Source organism: Mesoplodon mirus, assembly GCF_964341445.2.
Source record: "Mesoplodon mirus genome assembly, chromosome: 6".
Lineage (NCBI taxonomy): Eukaryota > Metazoa > Chordata > Mammalia > Artiodactyla > Ziphiidae > Mesoplodon > Mesoplodon mirus.
This window is the reverse complement of record NC_138982.1, coordinates 46,653,481-46,671,414: the sequence shown is the minus strand read 5'-3', so window position 1 is coordinate 46,671,414 and position 17,934 is coordinate 46,653,481. Positions and strand designations below refer to the sequence as shown.

The following is a 17,934-nucleotide window of genomic DNA, read 5'->3' as shown; positions in this document are numbered from 1 at the left end:
TAGCCAATATTTTATAGTGTTTTAAATGGAGTATAATCTATCAAAATATTTAATTACTATGTTGTACGCCTGAAACTAATATTGTAAATCAACTACATTTCAATTGAAAAGCATTTATTGACTACTTACTGCTGTATGCCACACACTGGGGGACCAAAAAAAAAAAAATGTTTCCGTCTCTCCCTGAAATTACAGAGCAGGAGGAGAGACACACATATAAAGAGATGTTTCCAGTTTAAGGGTCACAGCAGCAGTCAGGAACACATACGCAAGTGTGCATGTGTGTGTGTGTGTTTGTATAAGAGACAGAAAGAGAGAAGGAGAGAGAGAGAGATTGAGGAAGGCTTCACAGAAGACTAGATGCTTGAGTTGAGCTGAATCTTTAAGAATTTATTAGTGGGACAAGAGATCAATGGTGGAATGTGTATTTTAGGTCGAGGGAATGTGGAGAAATAAAATCACATACTGGATGTTGAGGTGCTACTTAGTATGTAGTGTCTCTCCCTGTGTAGTCCAAGATCCACGTGCATTAGAATCAGCTGTGGATCTAGTTTAAAATGTAAATTCCTGAGCACTGTTGCCTGCAATTCTGATTTGGGACTAAGATTCAGATTTAGGGCCAGAGTGGTGAGGGTAAGGCACATTAGGTAATTCTGATACATATTAAAGATAATAACAACTCTTTTATAATGTAAAATCAAAAGTGGGACTTCCCTGGTGGTCCAGCGCTTAAGACTCTGTGCTCCCAATGCAGGGGGCCCAGATTGGATCCCTGGTCAGGGAACTAGATCCCGCATGCTGCAACTAAAAACCATGCCACAACTAAAGATCCCAAATGCTGCAACTAAGACCCAGCGCAACCAAATATATAAATAAATATTAAAAAATAAAATAGGGCTTCCCTGGTGGCACAGTGGTTGAGAGTCCGCCTGCCGATTCAGGGGACGTGGGTTCGTGCCCCGGTCCAGGAGGATCCCACGTGCCGTGGAGTGGCTGGGCCCGTGAGCCATGGCCGCTGGGCCTGCGCATCTGGAGCCTGTGCTCTGCAACGGGAGAGGCCACGGCAGTGAGAGGCCCATGTACCGCAAAAATAAATAAATAAAATAAAATCCAAAGCAAAATGATGGAGAGATAGGTGGGACTTAAGTCAGAGAGTACTTTACATCATGCTAAAGAGTGAGATTTCATCCTATAAGCCAGTGGTTCTCTAAATGTGGTCGCAGGATGAGTAGCTGCAGCAGCACCTGCAAAACTTGTTGAAAATACAAATTCTCAGATTCAGCAATCTTTTTTTCCCCCCCCCCCCGGTACGCAGGCCTCTCACTGTTGTGGCCTCTCCCGTTGCGGAGCACAGGCTCCAGACGCGCAGGCTCAGCGGCCATGGCTCACGGGCCCAGCCACTCCGTGGCATGTGGGATCTTCCCAGACCGCGGCACGAACCCGTGTCCCCTGCATCGGCAGGCGGACTCTCAACCACTGCGCCACCAGGGAAGCCCCTTAGAGAAATACGATTTCTTAAAGTCATTTTAGAAAGATATGTGTTCTTTTCGTTTTTGTTTTTTTGCAGGACGCGGGCCTCTCACTGCTGTGACCCCTCCCGTTGCGGAGCACAGGCCCCGAACGCGCAGCTCAAGGGCCGTGGCTCACGGGCCCAGCCGCTCCACGGCAAGTGGGATCCTCCCGGACCGGGGCACGAACCCATGTCCCCTGCATCGCCAGGTGGACTCTCAACCACTGTGCCACCAGATTCAGCAATCTTAACGTAACTGCTATAGACAATGGGAGCCAGTGAAAGATTTCAAGTATAAGAAGGACATGGTCAGCTCTGCATTTCAAATTACACAGCCTACACAGTGAAGGATAAGTTAGAAAAAGCCAGACTAGGAGTGAGACCATTAAGGAGGTGACCAGATGAGAAGCCCGGGGGCTTTGAGGGTACTATACAGTCTCCAGAGAGATTCTTTACCATCTAGTGTCTGCATAGGGCTTAAGAATCAGGATGAAGGTGACACCTGCCCTCATCTTGGAGGAGAGCAGGCTCTCAAGGCTACTCATACAGACCCTGCTGACTGCCCTGGGTGCTGGAGCCTCTGAGCCTTGGACACTGTTTCTCACCTGGGCTCCTAAATCCAGTGTCTGTGCCTCTGGCCTTGATATCCAAAGCCATAGGGAATCTAGTGCCCAACCTGCTTATTCCTGATTCCCCAGAGTACAGCCATGGAGACACCAGACACCAATACTAAGAAGCCTGAAAAAGATGTGCAAGTGTCAGCTCACTGTACATGCTGGGAGTTCCATGAAGATAGGCCAGAAATTGCCCAGCTAGTCACACAAGGAATGAGAGGAGAGGACACAGTGACCACCCTATAATCATTTGGGATTTTTTTTTAAGGGTTGGGAATTCCCTTGCAGTCCAGTGGTTAGGACTCGGTGCTTTCACTGCCAGAGCCCAGGTTTGATCCCTGGTCAGGGAACTAAAAAAAAAGAAAAACAAAAGTTAAATCTCTAGGAATCCAAGTTGCCAGTGCTCAGGCTGTAGGATATTTTACCCCCAAATGGATCTTTGGCAATGTCTGCAGACATTATTAAGGTTATGACTGGGGTGGGGAATAGAACTGGCATCTAGTGGGCCAGAGATGCTGTTAAATATCTTACAGTGCACAGGACAGTCCTCCAAACAAAGGGTTATCCAGCGCCAAGTGCCAATAGTACTGAGGTTGAGAAACTCTGCTCTAGGCAATCCCAGGTTCACAGGAGTCCTAACTGGCCCCATATTTGTCTAAGGAGGCAGCTAAAGCCCAAATTCAGAGCTGCTGCTTTTTAGGTGCCATGACTGAGTGCCCACGAATCCTAAAGATATATGAACCCAAGATGGAGGCTCCAAAGATGCCCAGAGAAAGCTGAGAGTGGAGGAAGTCCCTGACCCTCCCACAATGACCCCTGAATCAGCTAAGAGTTTCTGAACCATCTCCTAGTTCTGAGTCACCATGAAAGCCTACAGCTTGGCTTAGGAGAGACATGCATCTGGAGCTAAAATGGGAGTCTTAGAGACTCCCCAGGATATTCCAGAGAATGTTGGGGACAACTATTCCTAATGGGCTCAGAAAATGATAATCCAGCTACTGCAGCTCTGTCTAAATACAGCTAACTTCCCCTATCTGACAGCCTAGTGGAGAAGAGAAGGAGGAGGCAGACATACCCAGGAGGGATGTCCAAACCACATTTGTAACACGGAACTCTGTCCTGGCATTAACTCTAAGCGAGAGCCAGCCTAAGCTAGTATGCCTCCTAAACAAGCATTCCAGGTGCTTACTAATTTGTCTGAGATGGAGGACTGGCCAATGTGAAAAGTACCCTGTACACGTAAAGAATTCTGAAGGTAGAAAGAGACCCATTGTTCATGCTGAAAAACTATGTGATTCTTATATGGCTTGTTAAGAAGCCATAAGCATTGGAAAACCTGCAACCCTGGTTATTTTAAGTACGATCATTTTTATTGTTTTACTTGAAAATGGTCCCTAATTCATCATTTTAGGTATTTTTATATAAGATGATCAATGGGGGGACCTTCAAGATGGCGGAGGAGTAAGACGTGGAAATCACCTTCCTCCCCACAGATACATCAGAAACACATCTACATGTGGAACAACTCCTACAGAACACCTACTGAACGCTGGCAGAAGACCTCAGACTTCCCAGAAGGCAAGAAATTCCCCCACGTACCTGGGTAGGGCAAAAGAAAAAAGAATAAACAGAGATAAAGAATAGGGACGGGACCTGCACCAGTGGGAGGGAGCTGTGAAGGAGGAAAGGTTTCCACACACTAGAAGCCCCTTCACTGGCGGACGGGGGGTGGGCAGGGGGGAAGCTTCAGAGCCACGGAGGAGAGCACAGCAGCAGGGGTGCAGACAGAAAAGCGGAGAGGTTCCCGCACGGAGAATCGGTGCTGACCAGCACTCACCAGCCCGAGAGGCTTGTCTGCTCACCCGCGGGGGCGGGCGGGGGCTGGGAGCCGAGACTCGGGCTTTGGAGGTCAGATCCCAGGGAGAGGACTGGGGTTGGCTGTGTGAACACAGCTTGAGGGGGCTAGTGCACCACAGCTAGACAGGAGGGAGTCTGGGAAAAAGTCTGGACCTGCCTAAGAGGCAAGAGACCATTGTTTTGGGGTGCGCGAGGAGAGGGCATTCCTTCCCCGTGTGCCCACAGAAGGCAGAGCACCACCTAAGCACACTCCAGAGACAGGCGCGAGCCGTGGCCACCAGCTTGCACCCCAGAGACAGGCAAGAAACTCTAAGGCTGCTGCCACTGCCACCAAGAAGCCTGTGTGCAAGCACAGGTCACTATCCACACCACACCCCCAGGAGCCTGTACAGCCCACCACTGCCAGGGTCCCAAGATCCAGGGACAACTTCCCTGGGAGAACACATGGTGCGCCACAGGCTCTTGCAACTTCATGCCGGCCTCTGCCTCTGCAGGCTCACCCCGCATTCCAGTTATGACTACTGTACCCCTCCCTCTCCCCGGCCTGAGAGAGCAAGAGAGACCTAATCATCCGCTGCTTTAACCCCCTCCTGTCTGGGCGGGAAACAGATGCCTGAGGGCAACCCGCATGCAGAGGCAGGGCCAAAACCAAAGCTGAATGCCAGGAGCTGTTCGAACAAAGAAGAGAAAGAGAAATTTCTCCCAGCAGCTTCAGGAGCAACAGATTAAATCCCCACAATCAACCTGATAAACCCTGCATCTGTGGAATACCTGAATAGACAACGAATGTTCCCAAAATGGAGTGAGTGGACTTTGGGAGCAACTGCAGATTTGGGGTTTGCTGTCTGCGACTGATTTGTTTCTGATTTGTATGTTTATCTTAGTTTGGTTTTTAGTGCTTGTTATCATTGGTGGATTTGTTTATTGGTTTGGTTGCTCGCTTTTTCTAAATTTTATTATTATTATTTTTTAACTTGATTTGACTTTTTTCTTCCTTTTCTTCTGAGCTGTGTGGCTGACAGGGTCTTGGTGTTCTGGCCTGGTGTCAAGCCTGAGCCTCCAAGGTGGGAGAGCCGAGTCCAGGACATTGGACCACCAGAGACCTCCCAGCCCCACGTAATATCAATCGGTGAGAGCACTCCCAGAGATCTCCGTCTTAACACTAAGACCCAGCTCCACCCAACAGCCAACAAGCTCCAGTGCTGGACACCCCATGTCAAACAACTAGCAAGGCAGGAACACAACCCCACCCATTAGCAGAGAGGCTGCCTAAAATCATACTAAGTTCACAGACACCCCAAAACACACCACCAGACGTGGCCCTGCCCACCAGAAAGACAAGATCCAGTCCCAACCACCAGAACACAGGCACCAGTCCCCTCCAACAGGAAGCCTACACAAGCCACTGAACAAACCTCACCAACTGGGGGCAGACACCAAAAACAACGGGAACTACAAACCTGCTGCCTGCATAAAGGAGACCCCAAACACAGTAGTTAAACAAAATGAGAAGACAAAGAAATATGCAGCAGATGAAGGAGCAAGGCAAAAACCCATCAGAGCAAACAAATGAAGAGGAAATAGGCCATCTACCTGAAAAAGCATTCAGAATAACGATAGTAAAGATTATCCAAAATCTTAGAAATAGAATGGAGAAAATACAAGAAATGTTAAACAAGGGCCTAGAAGAACTAAAGAGCAAACAAACAATGATGAACAACGCAATAAATGAAATTAAAAATTCTCTAGAAGGAATCAATAGCAGAATAACTGAGGCAGAAGAACGGATAAGTGACCTGGAAGATAAAATAGTAGAAATAACTACTGCAGAGCAGAATAAAGAAAAAAAATGAAAAAAATTGAGGACTGTCTCAGAGACCTCTGCGACAACATTAAACGCACCAACATTCGAATTATAGGGGTCCCAGAAGAAGAAGAGAAAAAGAAAGGGACTGAGAAAATATTTGAAAAGATTATAGTTGAAAACTTCCCTAATATAGGAAAGGAAATAGTCAATCAAGTCCAGGAAACACAGAGAATCCCATACAGGATAAATCGAAGGAGAAAAACACCAAGACACATATTAATCAAACTATCAAAAATTAAATACAAAGCAAAAATATTAAAAGCAGCAAGGGAAAAGCAACAAATAACATACAAGGGAATCCCCATAAGGTTAACAGCTGATCTTTCAGCAGAAACTCTGCAAGCCAGAAGGGAATGGCAGGACATATTTAAAGTGATGAAAGGGAAAAATCTACAACCAAGATTACTCGATGCAGCAAGGACCTCATTCAGATTTGACAGAGAAATTAAAATCTTTACAGACAAGCAAAAGTTAAAAGGATTCAGCACCACCAAACCAGCTTTACAACAAATGCTAAAGGAACTTCTCTAGGCAGGAAACACAAAGGAAGGAAAGAGCTACAAAAACAAACCCAAAATAATTTTAAAAATGGTAATAGGAACATACATATCAATAATTACCTTAAATGTAAATGGATTAAATGCTCCAACCAAAAGATACAGACTGGCTGAATGGATACAAAAACAAGACCCATATATATGCGGTCTACAAGAGACCCACTTCAGACCTAGGGACATATACAGACTGAAAGTAAGGGGATGGAAAAAGATATTCCATGCAAATGAAAATCAAAAGAAAGCTGGAGTAGCAATTCTCATATCAGACAAAATATGGAATCTAAAAAAAAAATGGTCATGAAGAACCTAGGTGCAGGACGGGAATAAACACACAGACCTACTAGAGAACGGACTTGAGGACATGGGGAGGGGGAAGGGTAAGCTGGGACAAAGTGAGAGAGTGGCATGTACATATATACACTACCAAATGTAAAACTGATAGCTAGTGGGAAGCAGCCGTATAGCACAGGGAGATCAGCTCGGTGCTTTATGACCACCTAGAGGGGTGGGATAGGGAGGGTGGGAGGGAGGGAGACGCAAGAGGGAAGAGATATGGGGATATATGTATATGTATAGCTGATTCATTTTGTTATAAAGCAGAAACTAACACACACACAAAAATAAATAAATAAATAAATAAAATTAAAAAGTGAAGTATAATAATAAGAACATTCTTATTATTAAAGAGAAAACGGGCTTCCCTGGTGGCACAGTGGTTGAGAATCCGCCTGCTGATGCAGGGGACACGGGTTCATGCCCTAGTCCGGGAAGATCCCACATGCCGCAGAGCAGCTAGGCCCGTGAGCCATGGCCACTGAGCCTGCGCATCCGGAGCCTGTGCTCCGCAATGAGAGAGGCCACAACAGTGAGAGGCCCGCGTACCAAAAAAAAAAAGAAAACATTTTTCCTAAAAAAAAATAGACTTTAAAATAAAGACTATTACAAGAGACAAAGAAGGACACTAAATAATGATCAAGGGATCAATCCAAGAAGATATAACAATTGTAAATATTTATGCACCCAACGTAGGAGCACCTCAAAACATAAGGCAAACACTAACAGCCATAAAAGGGGAAATCAACGGTAACACAATCATAGTAGGGGACTTTAACACCCCACTTTCACCAATGGACAGATCATCCAAAATGAAAATAAATAAGGAAACACAAGTGTTAAATGACACATTAAATAAGATGGACTTAATTGATATTCATAGGACATTCCATCCAAAAACAACAGAATACACATTCTTCTCAAGTGCTCATGGAACATTCTCCAGGATAGATCATATCTTGGGTCACAAATCAAGCCTCGGAAAATTTAAGAAAATTAAAATCATATCAAGTATCTTTTCCAACCACAACACTATAAGACTAGATATCAATTACAGGAAAAAAACTGTAAAAAATGCAAACACATGGAGGCTAAACAATATACTACTAAATAACCAAGAGATCACTGAAGGAATAAAAGAAGAAATCAAAAAATACCTAGAAACAAATGACAATGAAAACATGACAACCCAAAATGTATGGGATGCAGCAAAAGCAGTTCTAAGAGGGAAGCTTATAGCAATACAATCCTACCTCAAGAAACAAGAAAAATCTCAAATAAACAACCTAACCTTACACCTAAAGCAATTCGAGAAAGAAGAACAAAAAAAAAAAAAACCAAACCCAAGTTAACAGAAGGAAAAAAATCATAAAGATCAGATCAGAAATAAATGAAAAAGAAATGAAAGAAACAAGAGTAAAGATCAATAAAACTAAAAGCTGGTTCCTTGAGAAGATAAACGAAATTTATAAACCATTAGCCAGACTCATCAAGAATAAAAGGGAGAAGATTCAAATCAACAGAATTAGAAATGAAAGAGAACTAACAACTGACACTGCAGAAATACAAAGGATCATGAGAGACTACTAGAAGCAACTATATGCCAATAAAATGGACAACCTGGAAGAAATGGACAAATTCTTAGAATAGCACACCCTTCCAAGACAGAACAAGGAAGAAATAGAAAATATGAACAGACCAATCACAAGCACTGAAACTGAAACTGGGATTAAAAATCTTCCAACAAGGACTTCCCTGGTGGTGCAGTGGTTAGGTCTCTGCCCTCCTAATGCAGGGGGCCCGGGATTCATTCCCTGGTCAGGGAGCTGGATCCCACATGCATGCCACAACTGGGAGTTTGCATGCCAAAACTAAGAAGCCTGGAAGTCGCAACTAAGGAGAACACTGGCCTCAACTAAGACCCAGAACAACCAAATAAATATTTAAAAAATAAATAAATATTTTTTGTAAAAGGATTAAAAAAAAAATCTTCCAGCAAACAAAAGCCCAACACCAGATGGCTTCACAGGTGAATTCCATCAAACATTTAGAGAAGAGCTAACACTTATACTTCTCAAACTCTTCCAAAATATAGCAGAGGGAGGAACACTCCCAAACTCATTCTACGAGGCCACCATCACCCTGATACCAAAACCAGACAAAGATGTCACAAAGAAAGAAAACTACAGGCCAATATCACTGATGAACATAGAGGTGAAAATCCTCAACAAAATACTAGCAAACAGATTCCAGCAGCACATTAAAAGGGTCATACACCATGATCAAGTGGGGTTTATCCCAGGAATGCAAGGATTCTTCAATATATGCAAATCAGTCAATGTGATACACCATATTAACAAACTGAAGGATAAAAACCATATGATAATCTCAATAGATGCAGAAAAAGCTTTTGACAAAATTCAACACCCATTTATGATGAAAACTTTCCAGAAAGTAGGCATAGAGGGAACCTACCTCAACATAATAAAGGCCATATATGACAAACCCACAGCGAACATCATTCTCAATGGTGAAAAACTGAAACCATTTCCTCTAAGATCAGGAACAAGACAAGGTTGCCCACTCTCACCACTATTATTCAACATACTTTTGGAAGTTTTAGCCATGGCAATCAGAGAAGAAAAAGAAATAAAAGGAATCCAAATCGGAAAAGAAGTAAAACTGTCACTGTTTGCAGATGACATGATACTATATAGAGAGAATCCTAAAGATGCTACCAGAAAACTACTAGAGCTAATCAATGAATGGTAAAATAGCAGGATACAAAATTAATGCACAGAAATCTCTTGCATTCCTATACACTAATGACGAAAAATCTGAAAGAGAAATTAAGGAAACGCTCCCATTTACCATTACAACAAAAAGAATAAAATACCTAGGAAGAAACCTGCCTAAGGAGACAAAAGACCTGTATGCAGAAAACTATAAGACACTGATGAAAGAAATTAAAGATGATACAAACATATGGAGAGATATACCATGTTCTTGGATTGGAAGAATCAACGTTGTGAAAATGACTATACTACCCAAAGCAATCTGCAGATGCAATGCAATCCCTATCAAACTACCAATGGCATTTTTCACAGAACTAGAACAAAAAAGTTCACAATCTGTGTGGAAACACAAAAGACCCTGAATAGCCAAAGCAATCTTGAGAAAGAAAAACAGATCTGGAGGAATGAGGCTCCCTGACTTCACACTATACTACAAAGCTACAGTAATCAAAACAGTATGGTACTGGCACAAACACAGAAATATAGATCAATGGAACAGGATAGAAAGCCCAGAGATAAACCCACGCACATAAGGTCACCTTATCTTTGATAAAGGAGGTAAGGATATATACAGTGGAGAAAAGACAGACTCTTCAATAAGTGGTGCTGGGAAAACTGGACAGCTATATGTAAAAGGATGAAATTAGAACACTTTCTAACTCCATACACAAAAATAAACTCAAGATGGATTAAAGACCTAAATGTAAGGCCAGACACTATAAAACTCTTAGAGGAAAACATAGGCAGAACACTCTATGATATAAATCACAGCAAGATCCTTTCTGACCCACCTCTAGAGAAATGGAAATAAAAACAAAAATAAACAAATGGGACCTAATGAAACTTAAAAGCTTTTTCACAGCAAAGGAAACCATAGACAAGATGAAAAGACAACCCTTAGAATTGGAGAAAATATTTGCAAATGAAGCAACTGACAAAGGATTAATCTCCAAAATATACAAACAGCTCATGCAGCTCAATATCAAAAAAACAAACAACCCAATCCAAGAATGGGCAGAAGACCTAAATAGACATTTCTCCAAAGAAGATATACAGATTGCCAACAAACACATGAAAGGATGCTCAACATCACTAATCATTAGAGAAATGCAAATCAAAACCACAATGAGGTATCACCTCACACCAGCCAGAATGGCCATCATCAAAAAATCTACAAACAATAAATGCTCCAGAGGGTGTGGAGAAAAGGGAACGCTCTTGCAATGTTGGTGGGAATGTCAATTAATACAGCCACTATGGAGAACAGTATGGTGGTTCCTTAAAAAACTAAAAAGAGAACTACCATATGACCCAGCAATCCCACTACTGGGTATATAGACATGTACCCCAATGTTCATTACAGCACTATTTACAATAGCCAGGACATGGAAACAACCTAAGTGTCCATCGACAGATGAATGGATAAAGAAGATGTGGCACATATATACAATGGAATATTACTCAGCCATAAAAAGAAACGAAACTGAGTTATTTGTAGTGAGGTGGATGGACCTAGTGTCTGTCATACAGAGTGAAGTAAGTCAGAAAGAGAAAGACAAATACCATATGCTAACACATATATATGGGATCTAAAAAAAAAGAAATGGTTCTGATGAACCTAGGGGCAGGACAGGAATAAGATGCACATGTAGAGAATGGACTTGAGGACACAGGGAGGGGGAAGGGTAAGCTGAGATGAAGTGAGAGAGCAGCACTGACATATATACACTACCAGATGTAAAATAGTAGCTAGTGGGAAGCAGCTGTATAGCACAGGGAGATCAGCTGGGTGCTTTGTGACCACCTAGAGGGGTGGGATAGGGTGGGTGGGAGGGAGGTGCAAGAGGGAGGGGATATGGGGATATATGTATACATATAGCTGATTCACTTCGTTATAGAGCAGAAACTAATACAACATTGTAAAGCAATTATACTCCAATAAAGATGTTTAAAAATAAAAAGATGATCAATAGATTGTGGGTGTTTGATTCTTGCAGTTAATGACAAAATTTATTTTGCCTTATATTTATTATGTTCTAAATTATGATCAGAAAATACAAGGTCCAATTGCCATCTCTCTATTTACTTGGCTCCATTTCTTTTTTCTACATACTCCTATCCAATATCTGCATTGTAGGATTGTTGGGGAACTACATAAAACGAAGTATACAATGCCTGGCATACAGCAAAGTACTCAATATGTTAGTTACCACCTGCAGCAGCAGCAGCAGGAGCAATAGCTCCTGAGATTTCCAGATCCCAGAGTTGAAATTCTGACTCCCCAGGTCGGAAGAAACCTGTGCCTTACTGCTTTATTTCTCCTGCCTCTATCACCTCCACTTCCTGGCATCTATATCTACTTCTAAGTCCAACTGGGACTTAGCTCCTGTTTTTCAGACAATTTTGATAAAAACAAGATATATGTCAACTGTCTTCAGCCACTTTCAGCAGGGCTTGAAGTTAACCCTCCTTTCCCAGATCCAAGGTCTGGGAGCCTAGCCTACCTGTGGAACTCAAGTGTCCCTTGAAAGCCCTTCACTCTTGGCCAGTCCAAGAGTCCGGTGCCCCATGGGTGTGTCCATGTGGACACAGTAGTACTTTGGTCCTACATGACATGATGGCCCAATCCTTTGGTCAAGTTTCCAAAGAAGGGAAGAAATGACTTACAGAGCTGGTGGGGCTGAAGGACTGCAGACATTTCAAACTTTAAACAAAAGATATTTCAGCCTTCTGTCCTATACTTTCCCACTTTGGGCCCCTAAGTCATTCCTGCCTACCTTAGCAGTTTCTATTTTGGGCTGTCATGATCTTCCACTCTAAACAAAGTTTCTTTTGTACCCTAGGTCTTACTCTTCACCCTTTCTGCAAGGAAAAAATTTCCAACTTTCTGGAAATGTAGCTAAGATACTTGATATAACAATGCCCCAATTCACTCATTTGGTCCGATTGTGTTTTTCTACAGAGATGTGACATAAGACATAACACTGACACAGGCCATTAATATTTATGCTAGCTGAGATGACTAGTTTACGATAATGTATAACACTACTGACAACATAAAGATGTTAAAAACAGATCTGCTATCTGTTTTGTGACATCTAATTATCATGTAATCAATGCAGAGAGTAAAAAATTGTATGGAGAACATTAGTCTGGGGGAGAATGAATTAGGGAGGCAGAAAGACTGGAGAGAGGAAATCTAGCTGTGGAATGTTGGAAAAATATAAACAGTAGATAATGAAGCTCTGAATCAAGATTTATAATTTGGTATTTGCAATTATTCTGAATGAATACATAACCAAGTCACTACATAGTGTCACCTTTCCAAATCTAAAGATTCCTTGGCCTTAGAAAAATAATAATTCATATTTCCCCAGCCCACACTCTCTCATTAAAGTGAGTTATTTTGTTATTGATCTCAGCACAGAGCTACCAAACAGGATGCTTCTCTCTCAATCTTGGCCCAACTTTCTCCCTTCCTGGAGCCCGGAAAGCATACCTGGACAGGGCTAAAGCAGGACACTCTGCTGTGACCTCTCTGGCCACAGCCTCTCACCAGGGTGTGGTCACCTGTCATGAGCAGTATTCAAAACCAGGAACCAAGGTGTGGTCCGAGCTCCTTTAAGCCCCAGGGTTTAGTGGCTCCTGGTGAGTCCCTAGAGAAGAGTCCAGAAAAGGAGGATGGAAGGGGGGTGGCCTGCTAGGAGGGGAATCGTCTTGTGCTTCACTATCAGCCTCCTGCTTCAAGGTAAGATGGGGCAAGAACAGGGAAGACCAGAGTGTGGTTCTGAAGGATATCTAGGAACTTCCTTCTGGCACTTGAAGGACATTAGAATTAACATGTTAAGTAGTTCTTCCATAATGTCAGTGTTTTGATTTCCTTTTGGTGACAAATAGAAAGACATTCCACTGCTCAGGACACACAGCCCTCCTCTCTCCCTGACTGCACAGAGATCTACCAAACTGTCCCATTTCACCACCTCTCCAATTCTACGTTTTCATTGTCCTCCAGTGCCTCTGCCACCACACCCTCATCCTACCCTCCCTGTCTCTTTTTCCTTTGATGTGGCGTCTATGAAAACAGTAGCCCTGAAGAAGTAAGTAAAATACCAAGAGAGGGTGGGAATCAATCTGAGGGATTGCCTCCATGAGGGAATATTTGTTCCCAGGCTGGGTACATACCTTAAATGTTATGGAAAGAGATGGAGATAGACAGGAGCAGGCAGAGAAAAAGATCACACAAAAATGATACACACTGTATCAGCTGAGAACCTGTGGCTCCCAGACATCATCCTCATGGAATTGTGCATATCTGGGTGGGGGAAAGCCAGCATGAAGCCCATCTGCAAAGAACAGCTGAGGGTCAGTGCAGGGCATGGGGACACCAACAGATTCAGACTGGGGCACAGCCTCAGTTAGGTGACTCCCACAAAACACTCTGAGCAGAAGAGATGAGAGAGTGACCTTAGAGAAAGAGCCCAAAAGGAGCACAGTAGAGGAAGATCTGGGATGGAAGGGAGTCAAAAGCTGATGAAGGCACCCACAGCACTCACCTCTCCCTGACTCTCACAAGCCGTGTGGATGTGGATCAGGGACCTCCAGGTCTCACCGCCTATGTCAGCAGCGAAGGTTGAATACAGTATGACAGGCCAATGAAGGTGACCAGCACCTGTAATCTGGACATCTTCCACTTTCCGTTTGACCAACAGAACTGCACGTTCACCTTCAGCTCCCTCCTCTACACAGGTGAGCGAGACACATTTTGGTAACCATTTAAGGTTCAAGGGGAAGATATTTAAATGATGTAGGTATTACTTAGGAAGGTTTTAGATTAGTGTTTCTTGACTCTGGCTACCCACTGAAGCTCTTTAAAAATACCAATAACTATGTATTACCTCAGAAATTCCAATTTAATTGTTCCAGGTGGGGCTCAGTTACTGTGATTTTTTATATCTCCCCAGGTGATGCTAATGTGCAGAGAGGGTTAAGAACTACTGCTTTAATTCCTCAATAAAGTAAATAAATAAATAAATAAATAAATACCACTGCTTAGATCTTAGATGGCCCTTGCACCAAAGAGGCCCACCTGACCCTGAGCTGCTGCACATCTATAATTTTAAGCTCAAACCTTTTAACATTAATAGCTAACACACTTAAACTGGTAATTTATGTAACTGAATGCCACCAGGTATCCTGTGGCACAACTAGATAAATTAATCATTATAATAGGCATGTGTGGAATTATAAAAATATGGAGCTGTTCAAGACTGAGTCCACTAAAACAACATCATAGAATTGGGGAATTGAGAAGAAAAACAGGAAAGTTCTTGACTCATGTTTGAGTCATATCTAATCTTCCCATAACTTTGACTTCAACAACAATAAAGAAACTCCCAATGCTGCAGCCCACACATATATGAATTGCTGGTCCTGTGACCTATCTGAGACAACCTGGATGCCCTGCTTTAAAGGACAGAGAAGAGAATTTGTTGAAGAAGCTCAGTGAAGGAGGAATTGAATCTTGTGTACAGGAGACTTGAGGAGACTTCTGGACTGAGTGGCCCCGGCCTCCCTTGCAGTGGACAGCATGCTCCTGGGCATGGATAAGGAATTGTGGGTGATAACAGACACGTCTCGTAACGTCATTCTGACCCAGGGGGAGTGGTAGCTCCTGAACATCGACAAGGCCACCCCAAAGACGTTGGTGGACAGCAACCTATATGACCAGATCATGTTCTTTGTAAGTCCGGGGGCCCCTGTTTGACTTCCGAGCCCAGTTGCTCTGTGATTTTCCTCTTGATCTAAGGCCCTTTGGGATGTAAAAATAGTTCCAGGGGTTAAGCCCCTGCTCCTCACTCTACCCCCTACTGTAACTGCCCTCAAGAAGGATCCCCAAGGCCTCTGCCCTGCAGAGAGGAAGAGCAGCTGGGCTGTTGTAAGAATGGGCGGTCCTGTCCGATGGTCCAAAGTGCCCCACTTGCCCCTAGAAGTCTACCGTTGTTGTGTTCCCAGCAGGTAGAACATAAGGGAAAAGTAGACAACAAAATTGGGGGCACTTCGGAAGAGGTCACAATTAAATGCATCTGTTACCCAACGAGGTCATCCCATGGCCAGCCTAACTGGACATCAGCAAGGATTGGATAATCAAATATAGAGTTGAGGGACTTCCCTGGTGGCGCAGTGGTTAAGAATCCTGCCAATGCAGGGGACATGAGTTCGAGCCCTAGTCCGGGAAGATCCCATATGCCGCAGAGCAACTAAGCCAGTGAGCCACAACTACTGAGCCTGCGTGCCACAACTACTGAAGCCCGCACGCCTAGAGCCCGTGCTCCACAACAAGAGAAGCCACCGAAATGAGAAGCCCGTACACCAAAACGAAGACCCAACACAGCCAAAAATAAATAAATAAAATAAATTTAAAAATATATATATATATAGAGAGAGAGAGTTGAGCCCTCTGACATCGGTTATTTGCCACATTCTCCACACTCCTCCCCACCAGGTGACCATCAGGCGCAGGCCCAGCCTTTACGTCATAAGCCTCCTGGTGCCCAGGAGCTTTCTGATAGCCATCGACGCCCTCAGCTTCTACCTGCCGGCAGAAAGTGAGAACTGCGTCCCATTCAAGATGACACTCCTGCGGGGCTACAACGTCTTCCTGCTCATGACGGTGAATGACTTACTCCCTGCCAGTGGCACCCCCCCGCATCAATATGGTCCCTCTCCCTTTCCCGGCAAGCAAAGGCAGCAGGGGACATGGTGGGAGGCGGGAGAACCGCTTCCTCTCCACTTAAGGAGGGAATGGATTCTGAGGAAAGATTGGATTTGGGGGAAAAAATTGTAGCGAGGAATCTGCCCAGATTTATTTATAGTTTGCTTTGCCTTCAGGTGTCTACTTTGTCCTGTGTCTGTCACTGATGGTACTCCGCCTGCTGGAGACCATCTTCATCACCTACCTGCTGCACCTGGCCACCACCCAGCCCCCACCCAGGCCTCGCTGGCTCCGTTCCCTGCTTCTACACTGCACCAGCCCAAGGAAACGCTGCCCCGCTGCACCCCAGAAGGGAACACGGGCCTCAGCCCTGCCCACCTGCCTGGTGAGGGAAATCAGCACTGCCCACGCGTCCTCTCCCATCACCTCCCCTTCTCTGCTCCCGCCTCCTTCCTGCCCCCACAACCCCCCAGCTGACCTTGGCAGCCCACAGCTGAGTCTCTGTCTCTCTGTAGGTGTGAAGGAGCCCGTGGAGTTGGTGGGGAAGGTGCCAGGTCCCAGAGGGGCAGAGCTAAATAGGTGCCCTGGGTCAGCGAGGGCCCAGCAGGAAGACGAGGCTCAGAAGCAGCACTTGGTCAGCCTGTGGATGCAGTTCAGCCACATGATGGACATCCTGCTCTTCAGCCTCTACCTGCTCTTCCTGGCCCCCTCCATCGTCATGGTCATCATCCTCTGGAACACCTAGGCAGACATCCACACCCACCTCTCCCTGCAAACCACAGCTTGAAGTTTCTCTTGGTCTTAGGGCCAGCCAGACACAGGCCCCTTCCTAATCTTAAACACCCCCAGTGACTACCATGTCCCCTCTATATTCCCAAAACTCCAACAGGGCCCTACCAAGCAGGTTTAGAACAGTCCTAGACAATCTCCTGACTTCTCATATGCACAGTCCTCAATCCTGCACACTTTCAGTATTCCTTAGCCACACCTAACCTCTGACTCCCTTACCACTGAAGATCGGGGTCAGTGGAGTCTCTCCCTGATTGACTGTCCCAATAAACAACTTTCCAGGGCTTCCCTGGTGGCGCAGTGGTTAAGAATCCGCCTGCCAATGCAGGGGACACAGGGTCAAGCCCTGGTCTGGGAAGATTCAACATGCCGCGGAACAAATAAGCCCATGCACCACAACTATGAGCCTGCGCTCTAGAGCCCGCAAGCCACAACTACTGAGCCTGCGTTCCACAACTACTGAAGCCCGCACGCCTAGAGCCCGTGCTTCACAACAAGAGAAGCCACCACGATGAGAAGCCCGCACACAGCAACAAAGAGTAGCTTCCACTTGCCCCAACTAGAGAAAGCCCACGCACAGCAATGAAGACCAAACACAGCCAAAAATAAATAAATTAATTAAATAAATTAAAGAAAACAAAAACAAAAATGACTTTCCAGGAAGCACTGGCTCCTCAGTACATTTATTATAGCTCCACAAACACTGGGGTAAAGAGTTCTCTTGCAGAAGCTTTGATACTTCACCCTAAACAGGTGTAATCTGATTTGATTTTAAGTCTCTCAGACACTTTCAGAGATTCAAAGGAATGAAAAGGTCAATCTCATTTGCAAGAAATTACTATAAAATATTTACAATTGCAAAATGTCCCTTTCATCAACCATTTCCATTTCATTTTCTTT

The 17,934-nt window shown here is 44.3% G+C and overlaps 1 pseudogene across 1 annotated transcript; it reads left to right on the top strand.

Moving 5' to 3' along the window:
• The first annotated feature begins 13,607 nt into the window (after positions 1-13,607).
• LOC309805946 (5-hydroxytryptamine receptor 3C-like) lies at positions 13,608-16,990 on the top strand (annotated as a pseudogene). Its single transcript has 6 exons — positions 13,608-13,630; positions 14,107-14,279; positions 15,113-15,273; positions 16,036-16,249; positions 16,422-16,630; positions 16,761-16,990. The product of its transcript is annotated as a 5-hydroxytryptamine receptor 3C-like (transcript).
• Positions 16,991-17,934: the final 944 nt, after the last annotated feature.